This window comes from Rissa tridactyla, chromosome 2, assembly GCF_028500815.1.
Source record: "Rissa tridactyla isolate bRisTri1 chromosome 2, bRisTri1.patW.cur.20221130, whole genome shotgun sequence".
Taxonomy (NCBI): domain Eukaryota; kingdom Metazoa; phylum Chordata; class Aves; order Charadriiformes; family Laridae; genus Rissa; species Rissa tridactyla.
In genome coordinates, this window is record NC_071467.1 from 23,282,677 (window position 1) to 23,295,717 (window position 13,041).

At 48.7% G+C, this 13,041-nt stretch overlaps 1 protein-coding gene across 3 annotated transcripts in view; it reads left to right on the forward strand.

Annotated features, from left to right (window-relative positions):
• NCALD (neurocalcin delta) overlaps positions 1-13,041 on the forward strand; it is a 60,333-nt gene that overhangs the window by 798 nt on the left and 46,494 nt on the right. The window lies entirely within an intron of this gene.

Consider the following 13,041-nt stretch of genomic DNA (forward strand, 5'->3'; position numbering starts at 1 on the left):
CGCACCCCGGGCGCTCCCCGGGCTCCCTGTCCCTCTCCTGGGGCACGCGGCACTCTTGACCGTGTAGTGTTTACAGAGGAAAGGATCAAGAGCTTCCTGAAAAATTGTCTGAAATATGCCAAGAGAGCAACATTGCTGTAACACAGGCTTTTACCCTTTTTCTCACGCGCGCACATAGAGCTTGGGTTTTGCCTTTTTTTTTTTTTCTTTCTGTTGTGGGTTGAGAGCAGTTAGAATAGCTAAAAAAAGAACTGCAGCATGAACAGCACCACGGTAATTGGAAAATGAAACGCTGTTTGAGCCTTTTTGTAAAAAGAAGAGGGACTTTGGGTCTGTTTCTCTATCGCACTCTACTCCGAGGGGGCTGTTGTGGGGAGGGAGATCCCAGGGCTGCTGAAGTTTAGTGCCACAGCCTGAGTTTGCTTGTGTGGGAACATATAGAGTCGTTTGAAGAAGAGATTACTGCTGAAGCATCGTGTGCGTTATTTCCTGGAAAAGTATGCTTGATCGTTCTTATCTTCTCTAATTATATACTCCTGTTCCCTTCCTCCCAAAGTTCAAAGGGTTTATTGATAATGGTAATGATTTTTGAAAGCAGCAACCAGTCTGAAACAATCACGGATCTGCAAAGCAATTTAAAACACAGAGCAAAAAAAGATAAAAAAATTCTATAAAAATTATTCTGATGTTATTAAATGCAGCAGAAGTAATTGTTTCAGAAAGGGAGCCAAGGCAGAGATTGAAACGGAAAGCACTTCTGTAAGGAAAGTTATGGCTTAACGCTCTGGATTTCACCACATTTGGCATTCTTAACAGAGCAACAAGGATAAATGCGTCTGAAACCTCTAAACCATTTCACTTGGTGTTATCTCATCTGTTCTTTCCAATTTAACTCTTGTGCCTAAAATATCAATGGTTTCAGGGTGTGTGTGTGTGAAATATTTTAAATTTTCTTTATTAAATTCTTCACCTGATGCCAGTGCATCAGTGCATGAGGAATCTCGACTGGGTCCTCGTAGGTGAGTTTAGCCAAGGTTTAGAGGCACCTCGCAGCTCTGCCGGGGACGTGCTGAGCACCCCGTGCTCAGTCTTCCAGCAGGGAGCGGGGCTTTCAGCATCCTCGCCCGGGCGAGCTGGCCGAGCTGAGCTGGGCACAGCTGGTCCCCAGCCGGCGTGGGGACCCGTGTTTCGGCTGACGGCGGTCCATCATTCCCCCCCTGCATGTGAGTCCCCCCGGAGTCTGGGTGGTGGGGTGGGAGGAGAGGGCAGGGGGAGGCGGCCAATGCGACCCACGACCCTCCGAGGTCTGCTTGTTTGCCAGCTTACATTGGTGGGGCAAGTCCGGCGAGGGACTGGGGCATGGATTACAGGGACAGATTCGAGCTGAGCGGCACCTGCCATTCAAGAAAAGTCATTCACCTTCACATCTGGAGGGTTTGGCTCCACATATAGCTGTGGTTGCCTGCCAGGTTTGGCTTCAGTCATCAGCGTGGCAGTGATGCTTGGTGAGGGCTGGGGCTTCACCTCATTCATTTAGGTTTGAATACAGTGTCCTGTAGCATTTGATGCCTTGAAAACACCTGCAAGGTGAAAAGTAATTGATGCAGCCTTTGCTCAAGGGCTATTCATTAGAAACATTTTAAAAATAGGTTCCTCATCTCCAGCTGGAATGGACATATCTTGCTTTAGCAATACTGAGCAAGTCTTCAAAAGGCACTAACTTGACCTGAGAGAGGAGGGTGATAAACTGCTTCGTGTTTTACCAGAAGGGTCCTGGCCATGTTGTGACAGGAGGTCTGCGAGGCAGCGTTACTGGGGAAGCTGGTGAGTGCTACTGATGTTGCACAGGGATGTGTCCTGCTTGGCAGAGTGACCATCTCTGCCCCATCTCATTGAGTCTTGGGGGGCTTTGGGCATCCCATCGGCCCGGGCGCCTTTGGTCCCCAGAGGTGGGGATGGCTGAGTCACGGTCAGGAGGACAGTGTGAGCGTCTGCAACTGGAGAAAAAGACGCAAGTCCCTCCTCAGGGGAAGGGCAGGGGATGGTGTGTGAGAGTCATCCCGGGGCTGTGTGCCTCTGCTTGGTGATTTCACCCTCTTGTTCTCACTGATCAACTCTTTACCAAACCCTTTCGACAAACACCTGGATTTTACCTTGGGAGTGTGTGAAATTGCCAGGCAATGTAATGCTAAGCATCCCACCGTCTCTGCCCTGCCATGGTTTCACCCACCATGAGAAAAGAATAAACAGCCTGTAGGTTCCTTCCGACCACCGAGGCGGGGGGTGAAGGTGGCTGTAGCCCATCCCTCATCTTCTGCCCAACGCCACAACTGCTACACTGCCAGCTTACTTGGATTTGAAATCCTCTGATACAGAGAAAAAAATGAGATGTGCATGGGCTAGGTTACACTCCACCTTCTTCTGGGGCGGGCAGGTTGACCCCATACATCCCAGCAGCCTTCATATCATTTGCAAATGTCACCCCCTTGCACGCACACAAGGAGGAGACGATCTCTTCCGACAGTCTCCTTGTCCACGGAGAAGGGGGAGCAGACCAGCAGTTCCTGGGGAATTGGAGCACTTCACCTTAGGAGAGACCTCGGCTAAAAACGGGACTGAGATCTCCTGGAGTCACTTTTCACACAACTGGATGTAGCTAGGGAAATTAAAAAACAGACGCGAGCTGTTGATGCCTCTAGCCTAGTAATAATAACACACTCAAGCCTTTAGCGTGCTCTACCTTGATCTGCTTGAGTTGATGGGCAATGACAATCTAAATTTAGGCTAGAAGCATAATAAAGCCTAAAAAAATCTTGCAACACAGAACACTGACTCCTTCTCGCATTTTTTCGAACAAAATGAGATTTCTGCCGTCTTTTTAAAGGTCCTAGCCACTACTCAAGGCAATATTTCAGGGCGGTAATAAAATCCCTCATATGGGGGGTGGAAATTGTCAGGCAGTGGGAATTGATGTAGCAGTATGGAGTTTCAGGCTCTTAAATTACATATTGAAGAAGCTGGTTTCCACCCTGCTAAAAATCATTACTTTGTGCTAATTCCATGTCCTGCATCAACATTAGCAACAACTGGTTTGAACGATAACTGAGCTGCAGTGGAGATTTGGCATTTTAATCAACAGTTGCTTTTCCAATTAAACACAGATGCCACGCGTATGGTACTCTGACTGCAACATAGAAGTTGACCCGACTGTTGGTTCCAAGCTAAAGTAACAAAAATCCTAACTCTGGAATGTTTTTGGTGGTCACATTTTAGAAATGATCTTCCATGGTGAGCCAAAATCTATGCAGACAGTTATAGTCAGATAACAGTTAAAAAAATAGACTATGTTTTGGCTGTACTTTTGCTGCTGTTAAATTTATCTTCTTAAATAGCAGGGAGTATGAGTTGAGGTTTGAGAAACAGTAATTTTGTAATTATTTTACATGGATCGAATTATTCTGTCATCAAATTTGCATTTCAGACAGCATTACAGTATGAAAATATAATTAGAAACTGTAATTCAGGAATTGCTGAATGTGATATTTCCCAGAGGGAGGACTGTGAAGAAGCTGCCCTCACTACAACTTTAGCAAATGCTGAAATCCTATAGGTGGAAAATGGGAAGGCCAAGTTGTAAAGTTCCTCTCCCTTCTGCGGTCTCAACACGCTGTCAACTTTCTGCCGAACTTCATTTTTTCGTAAGATTCATTTCCACAGAAACATCTAATCATTAAGAGCTGAAGTGCTCAGATCCTGTTCTGCCGAATTTCAGTCTGGCTGTGCTGGTAGTTGCTGAATTGCTTTCAGCCACAGAATGACACTGAGATAATGTACAGATCTGATTTACACGCAGAAAAGCCAAGAAGCTTGTCGTTTGGGCTGAAACACTGGTTTTAATTTGCCCAGTGCCCAATTCCCAGCAATGCCTTCTCTCACGGGAGAGACCAGAGGATGAGTCTCAGTTTAACTCTCTTTCTCTTCTTTTGTATTTCAAATATTTTTGCTGTACACATTCACAGTGTCATGCAAAGTTTTAGCTGCATAAATCTCACTGATGTCAATCCTTACCATTTTTTACTATTCTTATTATGATCTTTGGCTTATCATAGACATATTAGCCAGAAATGAGCACATCCTCTCTTTTTAGTTGGACTTGTGTCGATAAATACGATCCCATTTTGTCTGAAACACTCCTTTGGAGAGCATCATCCATGGCTGATTTTTCCTACCACCTTGCTGGGGCATTGGACAAGCCCGTATGTGGAGCGGAGCCCGCGATGCACAAAGCAAAGCCGGCACTGGGAGGAGGCAGAAATTGGGTGTGAGGCACGTTTGATCCTTCGATGCCCCCGTACATCTCTCAGTCCTGCAGAGAGAAAGTCCCGGTGCTCCTCCAGTGGAAATGGCAGGGCAGGGCAGGAAAAGGAGAAGCGTGAGCCTATGAACCCAGGACTGTACGGATAAATGGGCTGGCTGGTGGCATGGTTCCTGGTGACTCAGGGACACTGTCGCTCTCGGTGTGCTCTGAGCAGCAAGACCCTTTTCCCATACCTTCCCAGGGCCGCCTTCCTGCACCCACCTACACCCAGCCCTGGCTGGGTGGGCACAGGGGAGGACCTCTGCTCTATCACTCGCATTTTGGGTGATGCACGTCGTGCAACCTGGACCTGGTATTTGCAATGTGAGCAAACGGCAGGATCTGCAGGGCATCGTTGCAGATGACCTGAGAAGGATTTTTTGTTAAGGAGGGTGCAGTAAGCCAGGTTAGCTTCTTATGGAGAAGTGGCCTTGCGTGGGGACCCTTTTGCTGGTTGGCAGTGGGGCATGGGCTCCTGAGCATCACACCAGCATTTTTGCACATTTACTCAGCAACTCCAGAGGGGCAGGAGACAGTGTTTCGGCCAGCTTTGTCTGTGCTTGGCAGGAGACGCACACGGGGCTGAAAGGATTTGAGACAGGTTTATACCTGCCACATTTGTCACAAAGCCTCTTAGCAGTGTGCTGAATTTCACTGCCAAGAGAACGGGGGCTCGGGAGTGGGCCAAATGGGAGCTCGGGAGCAGGGGCAGGATGGACCATGGGCCAAGAGGTGTTCCGTGGGGAAAGGAGAGCCCTGGGCAGGACTAAGTGACTGGGAGATAGCAGGATGAGGCCAGGGGCGGGCTTGTCACTTCTTGACTGTTCTGTCGTCACCTCTGCATTTGCCCCAGAGGAGACCTCTGGTGGCATTGCCCAGTGTCACAGGTTGTCTGGGGTATGGGCCAGCCAAACTTCATGTGAAACGGAGCTGCTGGAGAGAGTCAGGGAAGTAAAATGTTGACGCTGTGTCATTTTGCTGCCATCTGATGTGACGGTGGCTAAAAGGGCTGCTCTCTCTGCTGGGTGCTGCATTCAACATAGGGCTGGAGAAACACCGCACGGTCAACCCTTGCACGGTACATGCTATCAGAGAAAAAAGATTCTGTCTTTAAAAGCTTCATGTTTGTTCTCATATTATAAAAGAGATCAGGCTTTGGAGAGACCCAAGATTACATGTAGGGAGGTTTTATTAGACGATCAGATCAGGTAGTTTACAGGCTTTCGCTCCAGAGAAGACAAGTTAAAGCTGAAAAAGGTCAAAGTTACCTTCTTTCCTCACCAAATTCCTTTGCTCCTAGAGCGGGCAGATTCCCTGATTGTGCCTCACACGGCCTTTCTGCATTTTCTCCAGGACTGCAGAAACACAATGGATCCGGCTCATTTGAAGTGTCTAACTTCAGCTGAATAGTACTCAAAGAGACTTCAGCCATTAAGCAATTCAGCCCCGAGAACCTTTAACTCTAAAGAAAATATTCCGCTTGTGTTGTGTGCATGCTCCTAATGGCAAATCCAAGATGCCAGGGGGAAGCGAACACAAAGACGTTGATTATTTCCACAACTGCTATATGCTTTCTATCACAACACTATTCTTTTGTGCAGAATGGCAGCATGATTGCAGAGTCCTCTTTAACTTTACCATTTTAGCAAGCCCAGGTCCAATTAGAGCAATTATGTCTCAGCAGAAACACTGTCTGTTGTCCTCTGGACCTGTCTGTCAAGTGTCCTATTCATAGCTGTTTATCTTGCATGAGGTTTTTCATATAAAGTCGTTCTGACCCTACTAGAACAGTCTCACGTGAAGGGTAGCCTGCATTTTTGTGGACTTATTTCACAGGCTGATGTGAACTGAAGAGTGCAAAATTTCGGCTGTCCAAGGATACATCTTTCAGTCTAACCATGGTCTCCTCTTGCTTGAATATTATCGTTGATTTGACACAGCAAACAGATTTCACTTTCAATTATTTTACTGCTAAAAATTGCGAACATTACCAGAATTTTCACTTCTTGCTTGCCACTTTACAGGGTTTCCTTAATCAAAATCCCCAGCGTGAGTTGCAAGGCATGTAATGTTTGATGGCACCATGTTGTTAAACCACTTACAGCTCTGAGGTCTGCGTGGGACTGTTCAGTCATGGAGTTATTTAAGAGCCACCTTCTTGAAGAAGGTAGTGGGCACTTCTGCAGAAAGACCGTCTACATTTTGCTTTACCTCTGCTGCCAGAGCCTGATCAAGGAACTGGGTGACTCCTGCCAAGGAAGTCTCATTTGACTCCGTTAAGGTAGGAGCTGAGGAGCAGAGCCCAGTGAAAGGCAGAAGTGCTGGGACTTGGGAAGGTCAAGGGCAGTGGAAAGAGGAACTCCTCTCTTTGTGAACAAAATACAGGTTTTTATTTCCTCATACTTCTCCTGGAAGGGAAAATCCAGGGAGCAATGCTTGGAGTCTGCTTCCTGAAACAAAAAACACTTTTCCCTGAAAAATTTAGAAATGAGATTGCCTGTGAGAGAACAGCCCCTGTCTCTGCTGCTGGGTCCGTAGCAGCATCCATGGGAGTCCCAGCCGACACGCAGAGCAGCGCAGTGCACGCCAGGGCAGTGTCTCTTCAGGAACTGAAAACACGCGCTCGGACCTTAGTTGTTCTTCCTCCAGCGTCATCAGGGCAGCGGTTCCACCACATTTATTTCCTATTTTGTTGCTCCTCTGCTAGGTTTCAGCCCACATGGGAAAGCAGCTGGTGCCTTTTATCAGGAGGGCCGTCGGAGCCGCCGGCGGCAGTGGCCCAGATGTTACCCGTGCCAGATGTCACTTGGCGCGGGATGCTGCAGGCAGGAGAGCCATGCCAGTGCTGACCAGGGCTGCAAAGAGACCTTGCAGACCTGGTCACACTAGCAGCAAGGCTAAATGAGAGCTGACAAAACAGCAGTATAACATGCTCCACGCCAGCTCTCTGGGGGGTCTTGACGAATTTGTGAAGACAAGTTGAGGCTGTTTACCTGGATCTGCAGCCTTGGCAGATTCAGTTTCTTTTCGTGCAACAGTGACGGCCTTTTCTCCGTGAATGCCAGGCAGCAAGCTGCTGTGCAGGGTTAGAGCCCCCCACTCCCCATGTCCACAGAGTGCTTGTGATGCCCCAATTAGAAAAGTACAATTCTTTCAAAGATGACAAAAGGTGACAGAAGAGCTAGCAAGGTGACTGCTTGCCTGATTTTTGCTTTTTTCATTAAACACTGGGACCCTTGCAGAAAACCCCACCTCACTTAATTCAAAGGGTCTGGTTAAAAATTGAGGTGTATTTTGCTATTAGCTCACCACGTGTTAGTTATGAGTTCACTGTGGTGTTGCTCATGTAGTAAAACACACCTTTCCTGCCCGCAGCTCCCACCGTGCCTATGGGTGGCACTCTGCGCAGGATGGTGGAGAGACAGCTGGGAGAGAAGGGGTTAAAACAAGCCACGGTCACCAGTTTGAGGCATTTTCGAAAATAGCAGCTTTTCTTTTGTTTGCTGAATTCCCCACGCTTTTCCAGTGCTGTTCCCATTATTCATTTCTTTCCCAAAATAACATTTTTAAGCAGCGGAATGGCTTGAGCGGGATGTGCAGCCGAGCCGGACAGCTGCACACTCTCCTGTGTCTGCGCCGAGGGGGCTCCGAGCTGCCCTTGGATGCTAATGGCAACTACCAGGCAGGTGGCAATTCCCAGTATTTCAGGCAGTTTTGCCTCCTCGGTGGTGAGCCTGGCAATTCCTTCCTGACAGCTCTCAGTGGTGCTTCTCAGGGGCAAGCTTCGGGTTTGCACAGCTTGCAGCTGCCCTTGCAGAGAAACATTTCTTATTCCTGTTTCCAAGGGGAAGCCTGAACACATCCGAACGGCTTCCAGCTACATGGGGGACATGCTCATGGCCAGCACGGTGGGAATGTGCCTTGGCAGGTGGTGGGTTCCTTCTGTCCAACGCCTCTGTAGCCCAACTTGACCAGAAGCATCCCTTGCTGGTGGATGCTGTTTTGAAGAAGGAGGGGTAGCCTTTGGGAAAATAAGCCTGAGGGAGTCTGGCCTCAGGACCGGTGACGCAGGCAGATCCCACTGAGCCAGGACGCAGCCCCAGCCCTTGGGATGCCTCAGGTGTCCCATCCTTGAAAGCTGACCCGGGAAAGCAGCTGCTCCGGAGGGGCTCCGGGCAGCACCCACCGGGGCTGGCTGGGGACACCCCTCTCCTTCCTCACGGTCAGGCACGCAGCCAAACACCAGGAGCTCCAGAAGCGGGTGCTGGCAGCCTTCCCCTGGGGATGGGGGGGGGAACAGTGGAAAAGAAGCTCTGAGAGGAATTAAAAATTAAATGCTCACAGCAGCAGCTTGCTTCTGAACGTCCAAGCACTTCACCTTCACCGTGGCTGGCTGCCCAAGCACTGAGCAGGAGGTGAGGAGCATCCCATTCTCACTGCCCTTGCTGGGCACCAGCCAGCCCTCCTGCGGCCCTGGCAGGGGGGTGGAGAGGAGCTGCCCCCCGCTGCGTGCGGGGGCTCTGGCACGCAGGACCTCCCAGCTCTGCTCCACTGAAGGCAGCAGCGCCCGTCTCTCCCTGGAAATCCCCAGAGTCATAGCGAAAGGCACTGCGCGAGGAGGTGGCCGGACCCAGATGAGTCACCCGCCGCTTGGACAGATGCTGCTGCTAAATATGGGGTGCTGGGGGGCTGGAACAGCCACCCCACAGCCCTCACTCTGGTTTGGGGTCTGGAATAACTCCAGCCACAGGCTTGCTCAGCGCGAGCAGGGGCTGAGCCCGCTGGGGCTGGCATTTAGGGTGCAAGGGTCAAACCTACCAAGGGTGGTATTTGGGGGTGCCAGGGCTGAGCATCACTGAGGCTGGCATTCAGAAGTGCCACCAGCACAAATGTGAAGAGTGGCATCCGTTGCAGTGGAGAGCAGGATCCACATATACACACAGGGTGGGAGCAAGGCTCAGGGCTCTGTGTCGCTGTCAGCAGAGGGCTGCCAAAATCAGGCAGAAGCCTGGGTGCAGAGCTGCGATGGAGTTGCCCAGGTCACCAGAGAGCACCAGTGCCAGGTAGACTCTGTCCCCCAGTGGCTTCCGCCCCAGCCGGGGCTGCCACTGCCACCCCACCATTCCCACCTCCCCTGGCCCTTCCCACTGGGTATTTTTCCCCTGTGCTCACCAGCAGTGCCTTTGACCCTCCTTGGATGCCAGTCTGGCTGCTTGGTCTGCAAGCACCCTGAAGCCCCTTCAGAGTCCCAGCAAGCCCATCGCAGAGCCCAGGGCCGTCACAGAGTGTGTCCCAAATGATTTGGATGCTGGGTTTGCTTCATAATCCCCCCTCAATTCCCCTTTCCCAGTAGATAAAATCTTGCTTCCCCCAAGCCTTGGCATTTCTTATTTTAGCGTTAACTTTCAAGCAGGTGACAAGTTATCCAGTTTCCTGAGGTAGTGGCTGTGTCTGTACTACAGCCGGTGGCTCTGTCCATACCGCATTAAATAGGGAGCATCCCCAGCACCACAGCTCAGTGATGGAAACCGCTGTCTCTCCGGAGCAGTCCCTACCCCAGTTTTCCTCCCAGCCAATTCATATCCTCCCAGCTGGTGCCCAAGCCCAGTCTGGGACGTAGCCTGTGCCACTGGGCCCATCCCATGGGGCAGATGGCACACAGTCACTGTTCAGGAGGGTGCAAAGTTCAACAGCATGGATGAGGGAATTTCTGTGCCAGTTGGCCCCCGTGCTGGGGAATGCACCCACATGCATTTGCTTTGTAGTCACAGGTGATGTGGTAAATGTCATCGTGCATAACTGGGTGGGAATTCTTGGGAAAAAAAGCCCTTAAAAACAGAAAAGCAGTTTTTCTGAAGCCCAGGGCTGGGGAGAGCTCGTGAGCTGCAAGCTCTCGCCGTGGCCACCAGCAGGAAACCAGCCCATTGAAGCATGACAAAAAGGCTGGCAGCTCCAGTCTGTTGAACAAAGCAGTGGGTTTTTAATAGGACCAGAGTGAAGGAAGTGAGGAACATGGCTAGAAGGAAGGATAAAGAAAAACCTTTGGTCTATAGAGAAACAGCCGTCTGTATAGAGGGACATTCTCATGTTCAGCGCTGACCTGACTCTGTACACAGGTTTCTTTTCCCCCGTGTGTGGGTTTGATGGTGATTTCATGTTGTTCCTTAGTACACGCACTTCATACTGCCTGGTTCAGTATTAAACATTTTCTAGTTTACAATCCATTTATTTTAAAGATGTGGAAACTGCAGAGGTGGATATCCACTGCTACACCCCTTCTGCTCCGCTATTTCTCCAGAATGAGTAAATTGTTATCCAATTGGTGGATTATTATTATATATATTATTATTATATTATTAACCCTCTCAATGAGGCACCAACATGATTCACTTTCCCAAGGCTGTATGGTGCCTAAAATCTGTTTTCTAAATCCTGCCTTGCCTGAAGCGAGCTCTGCCACAGCCCTGTGCACAGCACTGTCTCTGCCGTGAAGCGCTGTCAAGGATTTCATATTTCGCTCTGCAAGATGTCCAGGTGCTCTCTTTTGTAAAACTTCAGGCCTGAAAGAGGTAAAAAGGAAAGGAGATTTCCAAGTGCAGTTTTCTCCCGGTGCTTCTGTTTTTGTTGAATTCAACCTTTACATTTTATAGCTTTGGAGCATAATGTCAGTGGGGTTCAAGGGAGCCAGGGGAGCATTTACCTGTCTCCTTGCCTGAGGCTTTTCAAGCTGTTTGATTGTTTTTATTACTTCCTCTGTTCGACATGGAGTGTTTTCCACTTTCCCTGGATTTTGCAGGCAGATCGGCTGCCCGCGCCTCTGTTCTGGGGCAGCAGCCTCCTGCTGTCCCTGGGGACATCGCCAGCCACGTGGCTGGTGGGACGGGACTAAACCTCGACCTTGCAGCATGCTGGAAATGCAGCTCATTTATCAGATGCTGAGCAGAGGTAGGTTATGTCACTCGGTAGCAGGCAAAATCTGTCATGCTGGGACTCTTCAGGCTGGGGTCTTTGTTTAAACTCCTCCACAGACTCACTTGTAACCCCAGGCAAATCATTTAATGTCAGCAGCCATCCCAGTCACGTGAATGTGACCACGACTACGATGTCTCGGATGGTCCTTTCGTGGAAGCCATGGCAGCTTTACCTCAAAGCCCTGCAGAGCACCAGGATGTTGGCTGGGCTGTTTTGAACTGTGGGGTTTGGTGAAGCAGGACCCCGTGTTTTAGTAAAGCAGGACATGGGCATGACTGCATGGAATTGTAAAGTTTTTCCCTTTTATTTGCAAACAGATATTGGTGTGCTCATATTGCTCCAAATAATACAGGGGATTTAGGAAGACTAGCATTAAGGCATTTTTTCAGAGTCATTGAATATGTTTTAATCCTTATTAGCCTTGAGCGATCGTCTCCCGGTGCACTGATGGAAGGATAGGTATAATTAAAGATCTGTTCTGCGCAGCCTGCCATGCATTTATAGCTACACAACTGCTCTCACTAGTGAAACAGAAATATGTCTTTCTAAAGGAAAGATCAACAAGAGGAAATATTTCTTTCACAGAATGGAACACAAATTTTGCTTCCAAGCATCATCAGATAAAAGCAAAAACTTTCTTAAATTCCTAGTTCCACTAAGCAGCTGTCTCTAATGTACGATTCCTTGACTTTGTTCATTTTTTAACCAAAATGTGCTCCTGTTTTAAAGCACGGTTATTTCATCTGGTAATAAAAGCCTATTCAACCATTTGCGTGTCTCATCAGTTGTTCTGTATCATATTTTATGTTTTGCTTCAATCTTTCCGCTGAAGAATCGGTGTTGTCCAAATTGCCACTGCGTGACTGGACATAAGCCCCTATTCCTTACTACTTAAAGTTGGTTGTCTAAGTAAGTCTGCTGTTGGGCAATTTTGATCAAGATTTCACAGAGTGCTAAATTTGTCCGCACAGGCAATACAGTGACAGGCTTTTCTCCCAGTCGTTTCTGAAATCCCCCCACCCCACCAGTTGCAAAAATTTATGATGGCTGCCTCTCGGGCACCTGGCACAAATGGAAGCGGCACCATCGTGTGACATGCTCGTTACTTCAGGCATTAGTCTTGAGAAGTGCTGGGTAATTGGATGGTTTGTCATGTCTGTTTAAGCACTTTATTCCTGAAACTGCTCCTCCAATCAATAAAAGACTCCATAAAATTGTTTAAACATATTAAGAAAAATGTGATTTACTCCAGGAATCTTCATTGCATTTCATTATACGCCACTGAATCTAATATACGAAGAAGATTATTTTAATTATAAGTGGACAAAAGGAAGATCTATGCTACATTCCCACTAAGCAAATATCAGCAACATGCACCTTCTCCATCTAATGCAGTTACATAAACTAATTAGCTTTGGTGTTTCTAATAGGAACAGTGGTTAACTATATTACACAGCCCCCGAGAAAAATTGGCATGAGATGAATTTGTTAGGTACGGTGGTATCTGTTCTCAGCTATTTTTTCCTGCCCTGAGGAAACCCAGGAGGTAGCCAAAATGTGGGCAGAGAGTTCAGACTGATGGACAGTTGATCTCCCCGTCTCATCTCGAACCCGTTTCACTGGGCTCGGTGCTGCCCTCTGGAAGCTCATTAGGTAGCGGAGGACTGTGGTGTTCCTCTCTGCTTGCAAACCTGTGCATGGCTAGTTTTAGT